At 38.4% G+C, this 9808-nt stretch overlaps 1 non-coding gene across 1 annotated transcript; it reads right to left on the bottom strand.

Moving 5' to 3' along the window:
- Positions 1-800: 800 nt before the first annotated feature.
- Positions 801-907, bottom strand: LOC127901679 (small nucleolar RNA R71). Its single transcript, XR_008053923.1, has one exon. It is a non-coding gene; the product is annotated as a small nucleolar RNA R71 (small nucleolar RNA).
- Positions 908-9808: the final 8901 nt, after the last annotated feature.

Raw genomic sequence — 9808 nt, 5'->3', positions numbered from 1 at the left:
TAATTTGCATTCTTGTTATTTTAATTTAATTTTTATTATTGTCAAAAATTCCCCCATTTTACGTTTCACATTTTAAAAGGATTTAAATAATTACCGATCTCTATGGACACGACCCTGCTCAATCACTATACATAATTTATTTAGAGTAGGTATTTATTTTTGCTGACTTTGACAACCATCAAAGTTTGGCGCTGTTGCCGGGGATTGGTGTCGTTTATTTAATCCTTTTTACGTTTTACTTGGTGTATGGTTCGTTCTTCTTGTACAGGTACACTTTCGTTTGATCCTGAAATTGAGAAGACAGCTCGCCAGCTGAGACAGCAGACGAAGCGAGCTAAGCAACGATCCTCGTTGCCTTTGCTTTCTGAAACAAATACGGTGCCTGATTTAGTTGAATCATCTAGCGATTCAAAAGAACAAGTGATGGATAGAGCTGCACACGTAGAAAGAACTCTTAGAGAGTTAGCTGAACCAGACTTGAATCAGCAACCACTCTGCATTCAACATGTAGACTTGGAGGTAAATTTTGAATTAAAGTCTGTCTTATTCATTTATTACCCAAGTTTCATGGTTTTGTAGGTGAAGATCCTCATAAACATCTCAAGGAGTTTCATGTTGTGTGTTCAAGTATGAGGCCACAAGGCGTGACTGAAGAGCAGATTAAGCTGCGTGCTTTTCCTTTCTCTTTAGATGGACTAGCTAAAGACTGGTTGTACTACTTGCCTCCTGGATCGATTACAACATGGAATGGTTTGAAGAAGCAGTTCCTTGAGAAATACTTTCCTGCTTCAAGAGCTGCCAACATCAGAAAAGACATTTGTGGGATCAGACAACTTCCTGGGGAGACTTTATATGAGTATTGGGAGCGATTCAAACAATTGTGTGCCAGCTGTCCTCAGCATTAGATTTCTGATCAACTTCTTATTCAATATTTTATGAAGGACTATCATTAATGGATAAGAGTATGATAGATGCTGCTAGTGGAGGCGTGTTGGTGAACAAGACCCCTACTCAAGCAAGGGAGTTTATCTCAAATATGGCTGCCAATGCACAACAATTTGGCAGCAGGCAAGATTCCACTTCAAAAATGGTGAATGAGGTAAATATTTCTTCTGTTGAACAACGTTTAGATAAACTTACTTTTCTTGTGGAAAAGTTTGTTGTAGGTAATGTGCAACAAGTGAAGACTTGTGGCATTTGTTACAATATGGGTCATTCAACTGATATGTGTCCTACACTTCAAGAAGAACCCGTTGAACAAGCAATGCAGTTGGAGGATTTCCAGGCATGCCTCAGAGGAGGTATGATCCTCATGCACAAACATACAATCCGGGATGGAAGGATCACCCCAACTTCAGCTATGGAGTTAGGCCGTTAGGATTCCCACAAGAGTATCCACCAAGACAACCAGCACCTCCACAGTCAAACTCCAAGTCAGGTATATGTCTTAAAGAAATTGTTAAATCACTTGCGACTAACACTCAACAATTTCAGCAGGCAACTACAACAAGCCTTCAGAATTTAGAGAACCAAATGAGTCAATTGGCGACTACAGTGAGTCGTCTGGAGTCTCAAGTATTAGGGAGGTTTCCTTCACAATCTGAGGTGAATCCAAAGCAAAACGTTAGTGTTGTCATCCTTAGAAGTGCGAAAGAGTTGCAAGAGCCTAGTAAGAAAGTGACAAAGCATGTAGAAGATGAGCTTGAAAAGAATGAATTGATGCCTAAATCTCAAGATGCGCAACCCACCAGAGCAAAACCCCTACCTATTGTGATACCTCCTCCTTTTCCAAGCCGATTTGCAAAATCCAAGAAGGAGGAACAAGAGAAAGACATCCTTGAGACATTTCGCAAGGTTGAGGTAAACATTCCTTTATTAGATGCTATAAAACAAATACCTCGATATACTAAAGTCCTTAAGGAACTGTGCACCTCCAAGAGAAAATTAAGAGGAGATGAAAAAGTTCACATGGGGGAGAATGTTTCAGCAGTTCTCCAAAAGAAACTACCTCCTAAGTGTAAGGATCCAGGTATGTTTACTATCCCTTGTAAAATTGGTAATGTTAAAGTTGAAAAGGCTATGTTAGATCTAAGAGCTTCTATTAATGTCATGCCTCATTCCATTTATTCATCTTTGAATGTTGGTCCATTAAAAGAAACTGGCGTGATAATTCAACTAGCTGATAGGTCTAATGCATATCCTGATGGAGTATTAGAAGATGTCTTAGTACAAGTTATTGAGTTGGTTTTTCCTGCCGATTTTTATGTACTTGATATGGAAGAGGATAACTCCTCTAATTCTGTCCCAATTTTGCTAGGAAGACCATTTCTTAAGACTGCCAGGACTAAAATGGATGTACATAAAGGGACTCTCATTATGGAGTTTGATGGAGAGGTTATAGAATTCAATATGAATGATGCCATGAAATATCCTAGTGAGGAACATTCGGTATTTTCTGTGGATGTTATTAACCCTATAGTGTAGGAAGTTTTTTACAAGGAAAAAAACGAAGACATTTCATGATAGAATGATTTTGAGAAAGGAGTTCTCTGTTGGTCAAAAAGTTCTTCTTTTTCATTCTAAGCTTAAACTTTTTCCGGGTAAATTACGTTCTTGCTGGGTTGGACCTTTTATTGTTACTAATATTTTTCCTCATGGTGCAGTTGAGATTCGGAGTCCGACCTCTGACAAAGTTTTTAAGGTTAATGATCATCGCTTAAAACCTTTTTATGAAGGTTTTTCGATGAATATTGTGGAGGATGTGGCTCTCGAGAGTCCTAATTATGGAGATTGATGCATAAATGTGTCTAGCCAAAAACATAAAATAGAGGCGCTTTTTGGGAGGCAACCCAAATGATTTATTTATTTTGGTTTTTGTTATATCTTCTTTTAATTTTGATTCAGATTTTTTTTTAAAAAATAATGTGTTTGCTTATTTTGGCCAGAAGAAAATTTTTGATAAGGCGTGCCCACGTCTTAACTAATAAGTACTTCTGTGATTTTTAAAGTAAAATGGTTTTAAGGCGTGCCCACATGCTTATTAGAAAAGTATTTCTGAAATTTTTTTTGTGTCTCAAAGTGATTCATCATTAAAAAAAAAATTATTTATTTATTTGAAAATTAAAAAAATGAAAAAAAGGTTTTTTTCCTTTCTTTTCTTTCTTATATATTATTTGAAAAAAAAACAAAAAAAATTACTGTTCACAAAATCCCTAATTCACAGAATTGGTTTTCTTCTCCAGCCTTCACCGAGCAGCCACGCAGCAACCCGCGCGCGCAGATCCAGCCTTTGCTTAGCAGCGCGCAGAACCAGCATCAGCCCAGCTCTCACGTGCAATCAACCCTAGCGCACAAATCCAGCAGCCCGTGCGCGCAGCAGAATCAGCTCCAGCCCGCGCACGCAACACAACCAGCGTCACTACCGCAGCAGAACCAGCCCCAGCAGCGCGCATCAGAATCAGCCCCAGCGCGTAGCATCCCGCACTCAACCAGTATCACCAGCGTACAACCAGCAATCCACCATCGCGCCAAGCTCCAACCGAGCAACAATCGTCCGCAACCAGCTTACGCCCTGTATTCCAACCGGGTGAATCGAAATCCGTGAGTGAAATTATTGTAACAATGCCGAAGAGGAAAGCATCAACTTCCAAGTCATCTAAAAAGAAACTCGTCGCAAAGAAATCCAAGATTGCCACTCCCACTACAGTTCCATGGAATACAGTTTCAAATTCACGCCAAGCCGTGAGACAAAGATCGAAATATGGAAAAGACATGAGTGTTTTGCCACTTGCGGAATCCAATCTCGGAGGGTGCCTCACATTCATGACTCAACAAGAGAAAGAAAGGTATAAAGATATTTCCAAGCGAAAAATACTTCCAGCTAAGTATATTCATTACCCGACTCTTGAAAAATTGAATGTTAAGGATAATTTTGATTCTTTGATAGATAAGATTGGTTTGCGTAAGTTTGTTGATGTTGATTGTTTGGGTTATGTTGAGTTGATTAGGGAGTTCTATGCTACTTTTCAATTTAATATACCGAATGATTTTACTTTGCATATCCCGAATGTTATAAAGTTTAGGTTAATGGAACGAAATTTTTCACACTCTATCACGAATTTTAACCTAGCTTTAGGATTCATTGATGATTATTATTCTTCTAGTGATGCATATTTAGGAACAACTTGTGACTTTAGCGAAAATTTTGAGCCTTATGGTCTTTGGTGTAATTTATCTGTTGATCACAATGCCTATGACCCGAGTAAATCAAAGAGTTCTTTCTTACGTGATCCTGTTTTGAAATGTGTGCATCGATTCTTAGCATATAATTTTTTAGGAAAGAAAGATCAATTAGGAGTTGGTTGGTTCGTGCTGCGTTGCGGGGGTTGCGTGATGCTAGTTGCTTTGCTGGGGCTTGTGTTGCGCGTGGGACTGATTGTGCAGCGCACGTGGGCTGCTGGTTGCATTGCGTTGCCCGCGGCTGCTGCTGCTGCGCGATGGTGACGACTGGATTGATTTGAACTGTGCGCGGGGGCTGGGGCTGAGGATCTGCGTTGCGGGGCGTGCTCGTCTGCTGCTGCTCGGCTGCGTTGCGCACGCGGGACTGATGCGCTGCGCGATGGTGATGGCTGGGGCTTGCTGCGCGCGGGCTAGTGGTTGCAGGTGGGACTGATGCGGCTGCTGCTGGTGAAAACGATAATCAACAATGAATTTTTTTTTTTGACTTATGGATTTGTGAATAGTGATTTGTGATTTGTGATTTTGTTTTTTTTTTCATTTTTTTAAATAAATAAATAAATATATATATATATATATATATATATATATATATAAAAGAAAGAAAAGAAGGAAAAAAAATATTTTTTTTTTTAGTGATGAATCACTTTGAGACACTAAAAATTTCAAAAGTACTTTTCTAATAAGCACGTGGGCACACCTTATCAAAAATTTTCTTCTGACCAAAATAAGCAAACACATTATTTAATTTTTTTTTATTTGAATCAAAACTAAAAGAAGATAAAACAAAAACCAAAATAAACAAATCACTTGGGTTGCCTCCCAAAAAGCGCCTTTGTTTTATGTCTTTAGCTAGACACATTTATGCATCAATCTCCATAAATAGGACTCTCGAGAGCCATTTCCTCCACAATATTCACCGAAAAACCTTCATAAAAAGGTTTTAAACGATGACCATTAACCTTAAAGACTTTATCAGAGGTTGGAGTCCTAATCTCAACTGCACCATGAGGAATAACATTAGTAACAATAAAAGGTCCTACCCAATGAGAACGTAATTTACTAGAAAAAAGTTTAAGTTTAAAATGAAAAAGAAGAATTTTTTGACCAACAGAGAACTCCTTTCTCAAAATTATTCTGTCATGAAATGTCTTCGTCTTTTTCTTGTAAAATCGCGAACTCTCGTAGGATTCATTTCTAATCTCCTCCAACTCTTGCAGCTGCAACTTCCTTTGCTTTCCCGCTTCATCCATCCGCATATTGCATTGCTTAACTGCCCAGTATGCTCTGTGCTCAAGTTCTACAGGTAAATGACAAGGCTTACCAAATACTAAACGATAAGGAGACATACCTATGGGAGTTTTGTAAGCCATGCAATACGCCCATAATGCATCATCTAATCGCAAACTCCAATCCTTTCGATTTGGACTAACTATCTTTTCAAGAATAGACTTGATTTCTCTGTTTGATATCTCAGCTTGTTCACTTGACTGCGGATGATAGGCGGTAGACACTCGGTGGGTAACATGATATCTTTTGAACAAAGCTTCCACTACTCGATTACAGAAATGAGTGCCTCTATCACTTATCATCGCTCTCAGTACACCAAACCTGGCAAAAATATTAAACTTGACAAAATCTACAACAACTTTAGCATTGTCAGTCCGGGTGGCCTTAGCCTCTACCCCCTTAGAAACGTAATCCACTGCTAAAAGAATGTAAGCATTGCCAAAAGATGAGGGAAAATGTCCCATAAAATCAATGCCCCACATATCAAATATTTCACATACAAGAATAGGGGTAAGTGGCATTTGATTTCTATGACTTAAATTACCAGTCTTTTGACAATTCTCACACGACTTACAAAACATGTATGAATCACGAAATAAAGTAGGCCAAAATAAACCACATTCTAACACCTTAGATGCTGTCCTTTTGGGACCAAAATGACCACCACATGCATATGAGTGACAAAACTGAAGAATAAAAGGAATTTCAAACTCAGATACGCACCTTCTGATGACTTAGTCAGAGTAATGTTTCCACAAGTAAGGGTCATCCCAAACATAGTATTTAGCATCGCTCTTAATTTTATCTTTTTGAGCCCTCGTCAGATCACTAGGTAGTGTTCTTGTAACTAAGTAATTGACAATGTTAGCGTACCAAGGAACCATACCTTGAGTTACAAAGAGATGCTCATCTGGAAAATCATCCTTCAAAGGTGCTGCTTCTTTACTCGTGATCAATCTACTAAGGTGGTCTGCAACTAAGTTTTCTGTTCCTTTCTTGTCACGGATCTCCAAGTTGAATTCTTGAAGCAGTAGGATCCAGCGGATAAGTCTCAGTTTCGCTTCCTTCTTGGTGAGCAAATATCTAAAAGCTACATGGTCAGAAAAAACAATCACTTTAGTACCCAATAAATATGAACGGATTTTTTCTAAAGCAAAAACAATAGCTAAAAGTTCTTTTTCCATTGTTGAGTAATTGCATTGAGCACTATCAAGTGTTCTCGATGCGTAATATATCACATGAGCAGCTCTTCCAACCCTTTGTTCGAGAACAGCACCAACAGTATAATTACTGGCGTCGCACATTATCTCAAAAGGGAGGCTCCAGTCTGGTGGCTGTATAATTGAAGTTGAAGTCAATAACTCCTTAAGTTTATCAAATGCTACCTTGCATGCTTCATTAAAATCAAACGTCACATCTTTCTGAAGAAGCTTGCATAAAGGCTGAGCTATCTTCGAAAAATCCTTGATAAATTGTCTATAGAAACCTGCATGACCAAGGAAAGAACGAACTTCCCGCACACATGTGGGATAAGGTAAAGATTTAATAACATCTATTTTAGCTTTATTTACCTCAATTCCTCTAACATAGACTACATGACCCAAAATAATGCCTTAATTTACCATAAAATGACATTTTTCATAATTCAAGACAAGGTTTGTTTCAATGCATCTTTCAAGCACTTTCTTCAGATTACAGAGACAATCATCGAAAGAATCAGCATAGACCATAAAATCGTCCATAAATACCTCTATAGTGTTTTCTACATAGTCTGAAAAAATATTGACCATGCACCTCTGAAAAGTGGCGGGAGCGTTACAAAGACCAAATGGCATACGTCGGTACGCAAAGGTTCCAAAAGGACATGTGAAGGCAGTCTTCTCCTGATCCTCAGGCGCAACTGGTATCTGATGAAAACCTGAATAGCCATCAAGACAACAAAAGTGAGATTTTTCTGCTAACCTTTCAAGCATCTGATCAATAAAAGGAATAGGAAAATGATCCTTCCTAGTGAGTGAATCAAGCTTTCTAAAATCAATACAAACCTTCCACCCATTCTGAACTCGGGTAGGTACTAACTCACCATAAGAATTCTCAATAATTGTTATCCCAGTTTTCTTCGGTACTACTTGTACCGGACTTACCCATTTGCTATCCGAAATTGGATAGATTATACCTGCATCAAGAAGTTTTAGAATTTCTTTCTTCACTACTTCCATTATGAGTGGATTCAAACGGCGTTGAGCTTGAATTAAAGGTTTGGCATCTTCCTCCAGTAGTATTCTATGCATGCACATAGACGGACTTATCCTTTTAATATCTGTAATGTCCACCTAATAGCCTTTTTGTAATCCTTCAGCACTCTAATAAGTTTCTCTTCCTTTAAAGTACTAAGCTTTGAAGAGATGATCACCGGAAGTGTCTCATCCTCTCCTAGAAACATGTACTTTAGATAACTCGGTAATGGTTTAAGCTCTATTTTCGGTGCCTACAAAATAGATGGAAGAAGTTTTGCATGAGATGAAGGTAATTCAATATTAGACATATGATGAGTTAAAGTTCTCAAAGAATTTAATTCATAAACTGTCTCTTGCAATACAGAATTTAAAACAAACTCATTTCATCCTTTTGCAATCTTTCGAGGCCCAAACTGTTATTTAAAGCAGCTACCAATGAATCTTCAACATCCAAATAAAAAACTTCCTGCACTATAGGGTTAATAACATCCATAGAAAATACCGAATGTTCCTCACTGGAATATTTCATAGCATCATACATATTGAACTCTATAACCTCTCCATTAAACTCCATAGTAAGAGTCCCTTTATGTACATCCATTTTAGTTCTAGCAGTGTTAAGAAAAGGTCTTCCTAGCAAAATTAGGACAGAATTAGAGGAGTTATCCTCTTCCATATCAAGTACATAAAAATCAGCAGGAAAAACCAACTCATTAACTTGTACTAAGATATCCTCTAATACCCCATCACGATATGTATTAGACCTATCAGCTAGTTGAATTATCACGCCAGTTTCTTTTAATGCACCAACATTCAAAGATGAATAAATAGAACGAGGCATGACATTAATTGAAGCTCTTAGATCTAACATAGCCTTTTCAACTCTAACACTACCAATTTTGCAAGAGATAATAAACATACCTGGATCCTTGCACTTATGAGGTAGTTTCTTTTGGAGAACTGCGGAAACATTCTCTCCCATGTGAACTCTTTCATCACCTCTTAATTTTCTCTTGGAGGTGCATAGTTCCTTAAGGAATTTAGCATATCGAGGTATTTGTTTTATAGCATCTAATAAGGGAATGTTTACCTCAACCTTGCGAAATGTCTCAAGGATGTCTTTCCCTTGTTCCTCCTTCTTGGATTTTGCAAACTGATTTGGAAAAGGAGGAGGTATCACAATAGGTAGGGGTTTCGCTCTGGTGGGTTGTGCATCTTTGGATTTAGGCATCAATTCATTCTTCTCAAGCTCATCTTCTACATGCTTTGTCACTTTCTTACTAGGCTCTTGCAACTCCTTCCCACTTCTAAGGATGATGGCACTAGCGTTTTGCTTTGGATTCACCTCAGATTGTAAAGGTAATCTCCCTAATACTTGAGACTCTAGACGGCTCATCGTAGTTGCCAATTGACTCACTTTGCTCTCCAAATTCTGAATGCTTGTTGTGGTTGGCTGCTAAAATTGTTGAGCGTTAGTCACAAGTGATTTAACAATTTCTTTAAGAGATATACCTAACTTGGAGTTTGACTGTGGAGGTGCTGGTTGTCTTGGTGGATACTGTTGTGGGAATCCTTACGGCCTAACTCCATAGCTGAAGTTGGGGTGATCCTTCCATCCCGGATTGTATGTTTGTGCATGAGGATCATACCTCCTCTGAGGCATGCCTGGAAATCCTCCAATTGCATTGGCTTGTTCAACGGGTTCTTCTTGAGGTGTAGGACACATATCAGTTGAATGACCCATATTGGAACAAATGCCACAAGTCTTTATCTGTTGCACATTACCTAAAACAAACTTTTCCACAAGAGAAGTAAGTTTATCTAAACGTTGTTCAACAGAAGAAATATTTACCTCATTCACCATTCTTGAAGTGGCATCTTGCCTGCTGCCAAATTGTTGTGCATTGGCAGCCATATTTGAGATCAACTCCCTTACTTGAGTTGGAGCCTTGTTCACGAACACACCTCCACTAGCAGCATCTATCATACTCCTATCCATTAATGACAGTCCTTCGTAAAAATATTGAATAAGAAGTTGATCAGAA

The sequence above is a fragment of the Citrus sinensis genome, chromosome 3 (assembly GCF_022201045.2).
Source record: "Citrus sinensis cultivar Valencia sweet orange chromosome 3, DVS_A1.0, whole genome shotgun sequence".
Lineage (NCBI taxonomy): Eukaryota > Viridiplantae > Streptophyta > Magnoliopsida > Sapindales > Rutaceae > Citrus > Citrus sinensis.
The sequence above is the reverse complement of the archived record's forward strand: the minus strand, read 5'-3'. Positions and strand labels throughout refer to the sequence as shown.